Source organism: Suncus etruscus, chromosome 20, assembly GCF_024139225.1.
Source record: "Suncus etruscus isolate mSunEtr1 chromosome 20, mSunEtr1.pri.cur, whole genome shotgun sequence".
NCBI lineage: Eukaryota > Metazoa > Chordata > Mammalia > Eulipotyphla > Soricidae > Suncus > Suncus etruscus.
In genome coordinates, this window is record NC_064867.1 from 27001836 (window position 1) to 27015340 (window position 13505).

General features: G+C 42.4%; 1 protein-coding gene across 1 annotated transcript in view; it reads right to left on the bottom strand.

The window, feature by feature from the left end:
* The window catches only part of CPNE4 (copine 4), a 483892-nt gene that overhangs the window by 469355 nt on the left and 1032 nt on the right, over positions 1–13505 (bottom strand). The window lies entirely within an intron of this gene.

The window sequence follows — 13505 nt, forward strand, 5'->3', positions numbered from 1 at the left end:
TTTCATATGCACCACCACTGTCCTGAAACGTAATACTCTGGCTGGAAGAAATAGAAGAGAAAAGTCTGAATTGATTTAGGACCACCCTTATTTAATATTTAAGTGTGCCACTATGACGGGAGGAATGGTCGATTGCCACAGAATAAAGTAAAGCTTGGAAAACCAGGGCAGTCCACCCAAGCCAGCGACAACCCCAAAAAGAGGGAAAACATGAATTATATCACTTTATTTTTAAAAACCCGTTAGCGGAGTCTGCAGCTGTTAATCACTGCTCACATATGGCATGGCTGTCACCTTTAGGAATCGTGTTGTGTCTTGAAAAGATCATCCCTCTTACTTTTCCTCTTGCACCCTCCTAAGGAATTGTGAATCAGGAAAATGGGGACAGTGCTGAGTTTCACCATAAATCAACATTGACAAGTGAAATGAGCAAGTGTGTATGTGTTCTAAATGAGAGACACAATTCTCTGAAAGTCTGCCCTAAGAATTCATCTTGGTTGCCCCTGAAATTGGTACCCTGAGTAGAAAGGGGTAGACATCCACCCTTAACTACTGCCGGAGCTGAAGGATTTAAAGCAATTTGGTTCATTGTAACAGGCACTGCAATGCTGTGTCACGGTGTAACACAAAACCTCTGAAATATAAACCTCGTGAATGCCGTGCTAAGAGACATTAAGTGAGGGATGTAGAAAGATAGAGAAATCACAGTTTTCCCAATCATATACATCCGATTTCTCCACTTTTCAATCAGAAGCAATCTCTGGGAAACCTAACTTAGGAAAATGAAAGGTCCTCATCGGACACATAGATTCCACTTTATAGGAAGAAACATTAGCCAAAGTCCTTCAGATCAAAAAGCAACTCCCTTTTGAGTCCTCCAGAGCTCTGCAAAGTTAGAAAAACATGAAGGAAACAGAACAAGGAGTGCTTAGAAGGAAACAGCCTAAAAAGGAGCAAATTCTGCTCACAGTCCAGAGCATCCAGCAGGCAGCCTATCTGGGCAGCACCGTAAAGGTACAAAAGTCAGAAAGTGGCAGAGATGCTGTGGGTAAGAGCCAAGCTGTCTTTTCCCTCTGACTCTTCTCTTCCCAAATGAGAAATTACAGTCCGGAACCTGCCCATGGAAGCCAGAGGATTAGAAAAACTGGCTTCTCCCTCCTTGCAGGAGCTCTCCTAGCCCTGCGTGCTCTCTGCCTTCAGTCCTGCCATGGTCAGTCAGTCACTCACCACCAAGAGGGAGGCAGGCAGGGCTGTGATCTGCACCCCGGTGCTGGCTGGCTCAGGAGAAAATGCACCTGCAGAGGGAGGCTTGACTTGGCTCCTGCCTCGGCAGAGGCTGTGTGTCACCTCCCAAATGAATGAATTAATAAACGATAACCCCGTGGTCAAATCTGTGCTGCTGAGCAGATGGAAGCCTGGAATCTCTCCAGGAATGGGGACAGTGGAAACGCCCGCTCCTAAAGGAGAGGAGCCGCTGATATTCTGATTTAGGGAGCCGGTGCCCCAGTTCACACTTCTGGCCAGGACTGGACCAAACTTCTCTTGTTTCTCCCTGGGGGTGAAGGGCAGGGAGTGAAATAGCTGGTACCCCTCTCTTTAGCCTTCCAGCCCTCACAAACAATCCACTTAGAAGACTCCATCTCTCCATCTCTCTCATCTGTACAACACTGGTGCCATTGTGATTTTTGCCTCCAATTTGACACCAAGGCATAAATATGGAACTTGCACCAAATCACACCAAAATCTAGTGAAGGGGCTGGAGAAATAGTACAGTAGACAAGGCACGTGTCTTATACTCAGCCAACTTGAGTTCTATTCCAACACTGCATGTGCTCCCCTGATCACCACCTAGATGATCCCTTGCACAGAACCAGAAGTAACCCCTGTGCACTGTCAGGTGTGAATCCAAAATAACAGAAATAAAGACAGTTTCTGGAGTGTGACTTTTCTGCAATTTATCTGCATATACCAACTCGAAAGCTACATAAAGCCTCATTGGGATTCTCCTTGCACTCTGCTCCTCTATTTTTCTCACGTAAGACATGACAAGTCAGAGGTAGAGATGCTCCTGCTCTGATCTGCTTTATCATGCCAGCTGATGCCACATGAAAATGACAGGCAGAGACTCCAGAGACTGAACTGGCTCTCTGCAGATGGGGGAAACCCAGGTTCCCAGGGCATCTGTGCCTCACAGCCTTGTTAATGCTGTGTAATCAGGCAAGAAGGGTCCTGAGAGATCAAACAAGCTATATGGATTTTACAGATCGAAACTGGGAAGCCTCTTGATAGGCTTGTTCATCCCCCAGTAACAGAAATGCAACTAGAGATTTGCTATGCTCTCAGAGACCAGATTTCAAAATGACAATTTTGGACTGGAGTGCTGGTAGGGGGATGCCTAAGTAGGTTTAGTAGCTAAACAGAAAACTGCCACTGAATGCAGAAACAAGGGGCTTAGCAGGTTGAATAAAAAACCGGGATGCCAGATCCTTTTCCTGCCTGCATCTGCTTAGAGAAAGGACTACCCATCTTCAAACCCATCTATCCTCAGCCATGAGAATGTGCATAGGGGTCATATGGACCCTGGAGTCAGAATTTGGGAATTCTGGGCAAGAAACTCACAACTTTAAAAAAAAAAAAACATGCACCCTGATTAAAAAACAAACAAACAAACAAACAAAAACCACCCTTTTGACTAAAAACGTTTTCCAAAAGCTGGCCCACATGTAGTCCATACTGCAAACCTGTGCTGTAGAGAGGAAGAGATCGAAGGTCTTGCAGAGACAATCGCTTATGCCTGGGACCCTCTACTAAACTGACTTCTACTTAGGTGTCTCTCCTAGAAAATAACCATCACCTTGCAAACTGCAAGCAAAGGTGCCTGTCAAAGTAGCCAAGGACGTCCTGTTAACCAAAGGAGAAGTTGAGTGTCAAATTTCAGCTTTCCAGAATGATGCTGCAAAACCATCAAAAATCATCTAACAAGTCTGAGATTAAGGGGGTTAAGGCACTAGCCTTGAATGCTGCTGACCCTAGTTAGAAATCTGCCACCATAATAGGTCCCTCAAGCACCACTGGAAGCAATCCCTGAGCACAGAACTTGGTGTAAACACTACTTCTCCCTTAGCCCCCACAGAAACAAAATCACAGAAAAATCACACACACACACACACAACCACACACACACGCACACATAAATCTAGAACTGGCATCATGCTCTTTGGGTTTGGGAGCTTGGACTCTATGACAGCAAATAGTTGGACAAGGAATATTTGAAGTTGGCCTGTGAACCAGTGATCCAAATGTCTGGTGTTAAAAAACAAACAAACAAACAAACAAGACAGGGCCTTGGGATGTGACTTGGAATTAAGTGTCTGCCTAGCAGGAACAAAGACACAAGTTCTATCTCAGGCAGCACTCCCGTGTCACCAAATGCAGTCCCCAGCACTGCCAGTGTGATCTGGGGTGATGCATCCAAAAGTGAAGTGCAAGCACCTCAACCAAGTATGTATGGGATATATACATGCATGTGTGTGCACATGCATGCATGCACACATACACACAAATAACACATACAACAATAGCACAAAAGGAAAAATGAGAAAGAAACAGCCCAAACAAATGACTCACAGCTCCCTCTGTCCATATCTGCTCCCAGGATCCCCTCCCACTAAACAGTCACATTGACCATATGGCATCATCTTCCTTACATCCTGGGCCTCTAGACAAATAGGGATCTGCAATCAATGACCATCAATTGAGAACTGCATAGAATTATGTCAGTTCACATGTGGGTGTTGTTTCTCAATAAAACCAAACATTGCTACCTTACCCCTCAGTCTGTGACCCAATGTGGCCCATTAATTAGTCCTGAAGGAAAATATGGATGTGGGAGGTAGGAGGATACACTGGTTGCCTCTGGATGAAGAGTTTAAAACAATGATGGGAACAGACAGCAACTTGGTTGTTAGCCCTTTATTAATAGCAAAGTGATTCAGCAGCCCACAGGACAGCAAAGCCCTTGACTCTTGGATCCAGGTGTGCGGTGATTTCTGTGACACATTCTCTGACATAGAACTAGGAGAGAATTGCAGGAGAACTCCCAGTGTTTCCCCAGGCTTTCCTTGCCAGGGTATATGCCTGAAGGATCGCTAAAAGCAATGCATGCCACAGATTTCTGGAGACTGCAGATTGCACCTATTCCTACCTTCCCCTGGGCTCAAAAGCTGTGTGATGGACACTTCTGATGCTGCCATTCATCCCCTTAACCACACGTGGTCACATGCATGCTTAATGGAAAAGGCAGTTCCAGAACAAGTCTGTATTTCCTGCAGCATCCATCACTGGGTAATACGGTTAATCAGGTTTCAGAGAGGTGCTCGGGTGAAAAGAAATAAATGAGCAAGTTTAGAAGTAGAGAATTTTCTCCTCTTTGGCAGCCACAAAGCCACTCCAAGAAGTAAAAAATCATGGTCACAGGAAAGCAGGCATATTTGCAACTTGCTTCATCATAGTACTCAATGTGTTAAAATTTTCTGTTTGAAAGGCAGTGGCTGACTGTTGTATCCACTGAACAGCCTGTTAAGTATCTTTAATCATTTTGAGTATCCAAGGGTACTGGGAGCAAAATGGTTGAAAATATCTTGTTTGAGCAAAATAACTGCATCTTTTCCAGCAAAAATGGTTTGGGGACAGAGAAAGAGCCAAAGGGCTAAGTGTAAAAGGCTCCAGTTAGATTCCCAGTACCACCTGTTCCCCAAGCACAACTGGGAGTAATCCCCGAGAATTGCTGGATATGATCTTACACAAATAATGAAACAATAAAGGCAGAAGGTATAATTCAGGATGCAGCAGATAGCACTTTTAACCCTTACACCATGGTTTCCTGAGCACTGATCCAGAGCAGTGATCCCTGAGCACAGAGCCAGGAGTAAACCATGAACACTGCTAGCTATGGCCCCAATTGCTCCCTGGCCCCAGCGAGAATTAAATGGTTTTAAAATTTGTTTCTTCTGCCTCCCAAGTGTTGTTTCCCCTTAGCCAAGTTCCCCAATCTCTCTGTTGTCTAAAGATCAGGTAGAAGCTCAAGCCCTTTTCCCTGCTGAAGCACAATCTCCAGAAGGTCAGGTACGTGCATCTTGTTCATCCCATGCACTCAAACCTAGCACAACACACTTGAGAGATCCATGGCAAACACTGAAGAATTCTGAGTTGATTGGCAGGTCAGTGAGAACTGTGAGGATTAAATGGGATAATATGCATCCCAGTCCCCCAAAGGTACTTGGCACATGGTAAATGTCACAGGTACTCGGGAAATGTCACCTCACTTTCTTCCCTACTGACACTGCCGTGGCTGTACCACACTAGAGAGCAAAAGCCCACTTTGTCTATATAAATTGAATTTAAAGCCTGTGTTTCCAAATGGGAGAGAGAGGCATGAGGAGATTCCCAGGCTTGATCCATTGAATCAAACAGTAAGGAACAGCCCCCCATCAACACCCCCACATACACACCAGCTAGAAGCAGTTCCCCCTCCCCAGGACTCAGCTTGAAAATGAGAGTGTGACTTTTGCACCTATAGCTGCTGGCACCTATCACTCCCACTTGAATATGACTCAGTTAACACAACTCGCGGTGCTATAGGGCCAGTGCAATATTACCGTGGGTAGGGTGCTTGCCTTACATTCATCCCATATGTTCCCCCTGAGCTCCATTGAGAGAGATCCCTTAGTGAAGAGCCAGGAGTAAGTCCTGAGCATCATTTGGTATAACCCAAGACAGAAACAAACACAAACAAAACAAAAACCAACAACAAAATGGCAGCATCAAAGTTAATGTGTTGACTCCCATAGGGGTAAGGGCAAGAACACTCTGAAAAGGGGGCCACAGTATTTTGGGCTTTAAGGGAAAAACCTGCCTCTCTATGTCTGAACTTTCTATGCTTGGACTTTCTATGTTTGGATCCAGTGTGGGTCTAAATGGATTCTATACTCTGGGTGTGTGCTAACAGGAAGGCTGGAGCTGAGCATTCTATGCATGGGTCAGAAAGTGGCACCAGCAGGAGCAGAGGAAGTCTCATCTTGGAAAGGGTCTGTATTTCAGCTTTTTCTGTGACTGGGTATGAAATGTTCAGGAGGAAAAAAGAAGCCAGGAAGTGTCTCCAGGGCTATGGAAGCCATGACTCACCATCCTCTCATGCCTCCAGGAACCTCATGCCTTCTAGTTCACAGCTCTCCACACCAGTACATCACACTATGAAAATCACTCATGAGCTTAACCAATCAACAACAGTTACCATCTGAACAATTTCTGTGGACCACACTTGCTACCACAGGGCTGCAATGTTGTTCCCCTTAGGAGATTCTCCTTACTGCCTTTCCCCTCTCACTTTACCTCTGTGCCAACTCAGCTATGAAAGGTGAAGCAGAACCCAGGATTGCAAACCAGGAATCTGTGACCTAATGGATGTCCTTCTCAAACAAACCAGGCCACCCAGCTCTGTACATCAGAATCCCATCTTGCAAATAGAACAGTGCTCATTGTGCAAAGGTTCCAATGCAAAGGTAATGGAAAGTAAAATTTGCATATGAAATCATATTTGAGAATAACAATGATATACATTCATTACTCTTGCAACAGTCTATAGTAAAATGAAACGTCGCGTTCTTTTTTCTCCATTAGAACATAAAAAACAAACCAATCAAAGGCTACAAGTCAATTCTAATGCAGGAGAAAAGAAACAGAGCTGATTATAAGTGAAAGGTACATTAAAGCAACTCACAACTCTCCTGAGTACAGGGACAGATAATATCAGGGGTGGGGTACCCTAGACCCCAGAAAATCCTAAGTACCTGGGAATTCCAGATCAAGTGATGCTACCCAGAAAAGTACATATATTAGAGGGGGAAATGCACTCACACTGATGCCACACACAGAACTGGGGCACATTGATCACAAGAGGACATAGGAAGTAGACCAAGGAGGAAACAATAAATTATACAAAAGATGACCTATGGACACTGCCCTGGTTTTTAAATTAGGAATTAGGGTGGGGGCACCCTACAATGAAGTCCTTCTTCTTTCCCAGTTGCTAATTCTTTGGCATTGATCTACTTGTCAAATCAGACTAATAATACATGCTCCAGAATATGTATTTAATGACCATCTATGTGCTTATATTTATAGCGTGGAATAAAGCTCTGCAAAATATTTTTAAAGGAAATTAAAACCATATTTTCTAAGGTATTAGACCCTTAGGGAAAGATCAGTGAACAGTCGAAAAGGAAGAAAACAACATCATATGACCATTGATATGGCTTTATCCCCATGTTTATAAACAAGGAAATCAGGCTCAGAGAGGTTTGGTAATTTTGCCCAAGGCTAAACAGTGATAAAACAGTCATAATTTGAATCAAGTCTGTTTCCATCGCAGCTTAACTCCTCTTCCTAATAAAACTCGATAAGCACTTGTCTTTATGAAATTGTACCACAATTTCACAATTTTGGGTACAGTCTTGACTTAGAACAAAGAAGAAACAATGGTGGGATTCTTATAGTCACAAGAAAACACTTTTGAGCAATTCCTGAGGACCTGAAGTTTGCTAGAAAAAGTCTTGCACCCAGAAATCATACATGGACAAGAGAGGAACCCCTGTCTTGCTCTGAAGTGGCTTCACTTAGTCTCACACAGCCGAACAGGGTTCAATCTTTAGTGCCATATTTTGTCTCCCTGAGCACCGTCGAGAGTGATTCCCGAGAACAGAGCCAGAAATGAGCCCTAAACTCTGCCAGGTCCAAAACCAATTTTTAAAAATACAATAAAGATGAAAACAGAGGAAAAGAAATAAGGGGACAGTATTTCTCTGTTTAAATGGGTTAAACCAACTACAAAGGCATTATTTTATGAAATGGTGGTGGTGGTGGTGGTGGTGGTGGTGGTGGTGGTGGTGTGTGTGTGTGTGTGTGTGTGTGTGTGTATGTGTGTATGGCAGGAGAGCCATATGACTAGTAGAAGAATCTCTGGGAGCTTTATTAAATATATATAAAACAGTCCACTTGTACATAAAATATACATTTAACAGCGAAGCATAAAGTAAAGTGCAAGCAAGGTGAGACTTTCCTCTTGCCTCTCCTTCAGAATTATCCTCCATCCAATCCATTTCCTTGATTCACAGAAAATACAAGCAGTCAGGAATTGAAGAAACCCTTTTGCAGGTTTCCTGAGACAAAAAAAAATAAACTCCAATAGCTCTTATCTCCTTCACTGTTCCACTTCCCCCATAGTTGCCACCACAGTTGCTTATCTGCCATCTGTCCCTCCAGCCTGGATCCCCAAGATTCCATCAAAACTTTATGCTCAACCCAGCGAGGCTGAACACAATATTTGGCATGAAGGCTAAGATTATTTACTCTTCAGCAGATCAATGCAGTCCATCAACTGATCAAGAGGGTGCTGAAAACAGGTGAGAGAAATTGGAGAGGAGAGGGTCTGGAGAGAACTTTCCAAAGAAACTCAACTACATAGGACTTGGCAAAGAATTTGTACTTGAGCCATACACCTTGTGGAATACTACTCAAATCTAAGAAAATAAGGTATGTCATTTTGACTATAGCTTGAATAGAAATGGAGGGGCTGATGCTCCAGGAGAAGAAAAACAAAGAGCCTCGCTCTTTGAAAGTGAGTGGGGCACTGTAGTAGTGTGTCCCTCAAGCCTATATATGTACACTCTAATGAACCATTATTTTTGTTTTGTTTTGTTTGAGGAGCCACACTCTTTGGTGTTCAGGGTTCACTCCTGGTGGCCTCTGGAAAACACATAGGGTGCCAGGGATAGAACCCAGGTCAGTCACATGCAAGGAAAGCATTGTATTCGCTGTACAATCACTCTGATCCCTACAAATCATTGTTTTTAAAACCACAATTCTTTTTTTAATGGGGATTTTATTGAGACTGCATTGAATATGTAGTATTTTTTTTATTTAAACAACTTTATTACATACATGATTGTGTTTGGGTTTCAGTCATGTAAAGAACACCACCCATCACCAGTAATTCTCTTAAAAATACCTTTTTAAGAGAGAAAGAACATAAAAGTTGGTATCTACCTGTCTTTTCCAACACTGAATACACAGCATATTCACAGCTATGACTAAGTTCACATTCCAGCAGGCAAGTGCAAGTGCAAGTGCACACACCAGTACTTAAATGTGGAAAGCCCCAAATCCACACCGGAATACCAAAGGCAGAGTTCTTCCTGTGATAACATGCCCAGTGCCAATGATGTAAGTCAAGGAAAATACTTAAGAACCATCTGTGTATCCTGTCCTGAGGTCATTCTCCCAGCCCCGAGATGATACAACCCGTTCCTGCTCCATATATTTCCAAATACTTTTAGGCACTCAAATCTTTGTGCCCTCTCTGCAGTGAGACAATATGGGATAGAGAATCAGAAACATAGGAAAACCAGTATCACACTTGGGTACACCTTTGGGATTCCCTCAAACCCTTCCCTGACTGTTGAAGTCCCTCTCTCAGTCCCTATGGTAAGCTCTGCCAGAGCTCCGGTGCCCTCTTGTGGCCATCAACTCCAATGTCAATTCTGCGCGGCCCTTCCCTCCTGCCTCTTCCAGTTCCCCGAACCCTGGCCATATACTACCCCTGTAGACTAATGTGGGTTTTTCCTCTCCCTCAATTCATGTTGAATCACCCTACACAGCTTTGGGATTTATCAGCTACAAAAAAGTGTTTTAGTTCAACTTCAACCTGAGGTTTCTAGAATTCAACTGAAATGTTGTCCTTTTTCAGTATTGCCAAAGAGGTAAAGCTTTTATTTTCTAATAAAATATAGTTAGAAATATTAGGTTCTGAGCCAGATCTTTATGAATGGCCGTTCATTTAAAAGAGAAAAAAGGATTCCCTCTGTGAGTTTCCTAGAACTGTAAATACACATAAAATCTCTTTGTTTGCTTTATTAACTCAATTGTGACATTCAAACCAGAACGCTTAGATTGTGCCTGGGCAATTCCTCACAAAGCATTCACATTAGCAGAGATGGCTGCAGACAATGACTTTGGATAAATTTAATAAAATCTATTGGCTAAATATTGCCCTGGCTCCAGGAGAGAGCAATGTAATCAGTTCTGAGGGAGGTGGATGACCCCCACCGAGAAGCTCAACTCAGTAGAGATTATCAGGACACATGGCGCCAGCGATGGTCAGTACATATGGAGCCACCATGGTCATGTCTCCAGGGAAGCAGAGTCTCTTTATCAGAGGAGTAATCAGAGTTTTATTGAATGAGCTCCCTGGTTACAGAAGATCCCTCTCTAATGTTCTATTTCTACAGCTGTCGAATTAAACTGCTTGAATCAACAGATGATTCCCATGAGTTCTTCTAATTCTCAGAGTCATAGATTCAACATGATAAAGTTCCTGGTCACAGTCTAGAGATGATCCCACATGCTAGGCTTATACTGACTTCTTCCTGCAGTTTTTGGACGTATTCTGAAATCGTAGGACACGCATCACCTATCCCAAATTGGCTATCCTCTTAGCTTCTGAATTTCATGCCCACACAATTTTATGAGCCAAAACATAGGTAGTTCTCAAAAGTCTATCCCAAGAACTCATCAATAAACCAAGGAACTTCCTAGGACTTGCCAACTTAGAGAAAACAGAGAGTATATGCTTATACACTATGTTTTGTCTATATTTGGTAGCTCATAGACTAAACAGAAAGCTCCCACATAAATGAGATTTCTGGTGCAAGAAATATGGAAAGTACATATGTAGGAATACTACTATACTTGTATTATGCAACCACTGCTCAGCAGATACTCACTGGTTGAATTTAATGCTGATGGCAGTCTATTACGATTGTCAAACAATGAAGAAAAAGACAGCATCTATTTACAGAGCTTGATTTTGGACTTCTCCCAACTCTCTATATAAATACCTCACCCTGAATGTAGATTTATAGCTTCAATCTAATTGTTTTCACACCAGCTTTCCCCCAAAGAAAGCACATCATAAAGATATTGAAACTTTCTTAAAAAAAAAAAAGGTCTTGTATTCTCATTCTTTGCCATTTACACTTCATCAGAAAAAAGAGTACCATCAAGTGTGACTCTTAGATTAAGTTCTAGGTTCATTTGAACACACAACATGATGGCCTTGAACCATGCAACATTATATTTAAAGGCATTTAAAAATTTCCATCTTGCTAGCTCAAATCTCTAGCATACTTGCTACTGTTGCCAAGGAAATACTACTTTGGGTTACCACATGGATCCAAAGGGACTTTTGCTGGTTTTGTTTTTAAATATTAACAAGAGAGAAGTGGAAAGATCAGATATAGAAAACAAATTCAGGCCCTTTGTCTCTTCAAAGTGCCTAAAATATAAATCTTCTGGCCACACTGCTGATTGAAAAATATCAAGACTTACGAAGTGACTTTTCCAACCCATCAGGTTAGAGATAAGAGAGTGGCTTGCTCGAGATCCATATTCCTCTAAAAGTGTGGGACATTGATTACACACAACATCCACTGCTCACCTCCCACGTGTTTACCTCCAAGTGGAAAAATACTTTCCTTGTGTGAATTAAGGCTATAATGATCTGGCACTATGTTTCAGGGAACTTGCAAAGTGAAGACAGAGAAAGGCACTGCAAACCATATAAATGCATGCAGCTGGGTTTCCAAAAATTTGAATTCATCAGAAATAAGCATTCCACCAATTAACCCATGTTTTTCTTGTTGATTATTTCTTATAGTCAATATAATCTCAAGATTTTCAGTCATGCTGGTGACTCCAATTATCTGATGATGAGAAAAATCAAAGCTTCTATTTTTTGATTAGTGCTACATAAGGAAGCTAAAAACTTTGCTTCCTACTAACTAGCATGAGGTATTTTTCACCAGAAACCCACATGCAAATCAAGTAACATTTTAGGATAAAACATCTATTAATTAAAACCTTTAAAAACAGGGTCTCCATAAGAACCAACCAATGAGTCAAACAAAATGCCATTTTTCTACCAGGCACCTTAAGATAAACAGGAATTCTTTTATGTTCAATTTTAAAACAATTTACAAATTTTATAGCAACTATTGGTGAAAAATATATTTAGAGGCTATAACAAAAAGTCACATGCAGGACCTGATTCCAAGTAAATGTGCTAGAAACATCTAAAAGAATGAAAGTGAGACTATTCATCCACAGGGTAGTGAAGCTGATGGACACATAATTTCACATGGTGATATAGGAATAGACCTTTGGTTCTTTAGAGGTCAGCTTTTCTCACCTAACCATTCAAAATTGCCCTGGATTCAACATCTCCTCCTGATATGGACAAATGCCTGCTTTTATGTAATGCTAAGAGGAAATCACTTAGTTTCCATTGGACTGGAGTTTGATCCTGTGAAACCAACCATCAGACATCCCAGAAGAAATGAAATGAAAGAGGAAAATTAGACATATTCACATGCACTTCAACACAGGCATCTGACTAGTATTTGCAAACTCTCCTTTTATTTTCAGCTGCCTCTGTACAGGTGACTATCTGTGCCCTACTCCATGCTCACCCCACCCCCATCTCATAGAGTGACTTTGTCGAGCCAATCACACAAGTTTAACCCTGCAGTGACAGCCTGGCAAGGGAAATGAAAATATCAGAAGTTATCGTTATGATCACTGCCAATGGCAGCTTGAGCTCTGCCGTATCTGCTGGGTAATAAAAAGAAATGGAACCTTACTACACATAATGAAAATTCCAGATGAAATAAGTAAAGCTGGTACTTGTCTCTGGTCCTGGTTGGAGTGGGGGCAGGGGTATGCTAAGTCAATGAACCAGCATCTACAGACTTCAAACATGGCCATAAATTCAAAACATCAGGTCCGGGAAAGTTTGGTTTAGTTGTGGCAATGCTTTGATGAGTTGTTTCAACACAAAACCAATAATAACAATAATAATAATAATAATAATAATAATAATAAACAGGAATTTTCAAGCACTAACTAGTGAATGATCAGTAGAATAAGAAACGGGCACAAAATAACATTTCACTGCAAAATAAAGCATTGTTTTCAGGAGTGGAGTTTTATCTCCACTAAGTGTACTTTTCAGCACCTTGGACAGCTCACAAATGCTATTCAGGAAAGGAGAGTGGAGGAAGCCAAGAACCACCAAAGCGAGACTTTTTTAAAAACCCTGGCAAAGCAGTAAGAGGAGAAAGGCGATTTTGCGTTGTTTTGAACACGGGCATAAAGGGGTGGCCTGGAGTTCCCTCCCCCCCATCAATGGGAAATTGGGGCGGAGTGAGGGAGGATCCTTTCGCAGCTGCCCAGGGCACTCTCCTCTCTCAGCCATGCCCACCCCTGTTTTGAGGGCGTTTCCTGCTCTCAATTTTGGAACCCCCTTGGTGCCATCCCAGAAGATCCTGTGCCCGGGGATCAGCCCTGTAGCCTGTGATGCTGCCCGGAGTGTTTGTGGGACCTGAAATCAGGCT